This window comes from Primulina huaijiensis, chromosome 3 (assembly GCF_012295235.1).
Source record: "Primulina huaijiensis isolate GDHJ02 chromosome 3, ASM1229523v2, whole genome shotgun sequence".
NCBI lineage: Eukaryota > Viridiplantae > Streptophyta > Magnoliopsida > Lamiales > Gesneriaceae > Primulina > Primulina huaijiensis.
Window position 1 is genome coordinate 12531833 of NC_133308.1, and position 917 is coordinate 12532749.

Consider the following 917-nt stretch of genomic DNA (forward strand, 5'->3'; position numbering starts at 1 on the left):
TATAATGATGCACACCACTTTCAAGGAGCTCATGACTACACATATGCAAGATGAGGCTTTGGCCCATGAGCGTGGTGTACGTATGACTGGGCTTATTGAGAATGTGGTGGGCCTGGAATATGTGATTCCTAACGAGTTACTTGATGACATTAATCTGTTGTCTTTCTCATCCTCATTTGACCGGGTTATGGTGAACTTCAATTTGAATAAGATAGATGATAGCCTTGAAGAGCTAGTCAATACGCTTATGACTTATGAGATCACCATAAAAGAAAAAAAATGTTGTTTTTCTAATGGGCCTCTCGTCAGACGAAAAATGGACCACAAAGTAAGGGAAAGAAATGTTCTGTCCCTCAGAAGAAAAACAAACCCAATAAGAGGCAAACTCTGAAGGACACTTAAAGGGCCTACAAAGCTCGATAAGTCAGAACATATTTATTTCACTGCAAGAAGTCTGGACATAAGAAATTATATACGTCAGAAATGTTCTGAAAATGATAAGTGAATGTCCAAGTAAACAGGATTTCAACAACAAACAAAAGAAAGTTAGATGATCCAAATCCCGCACAAATATGGCACGCTAGACTAGGTCATAATTCTCAAAGAAGGATGCACAAGCTAGTGGGAGAAGGCATGTTTGACTTGTCAGACATAAATTCTCTACCTACTTGTAAGTCCTGTCTAAAAGGAAAAATGACCAAGACTCCATTCGATGGAAACGTGGAACGTGCACATGGTCTACTGGATTTGATCCATACAGACGTTTGTGGCCCGCTAAATGTTAGCACAATATTTGGGCAATCCTACTTCATTACCTTTACTGATGACCATTCGAGGTATGGGTATGTTTATTGAAACACAAATCTGAAACATTTGAAAAGTTCAAAGAATTCAGATCTGAAGTAGGAAATCAGCTA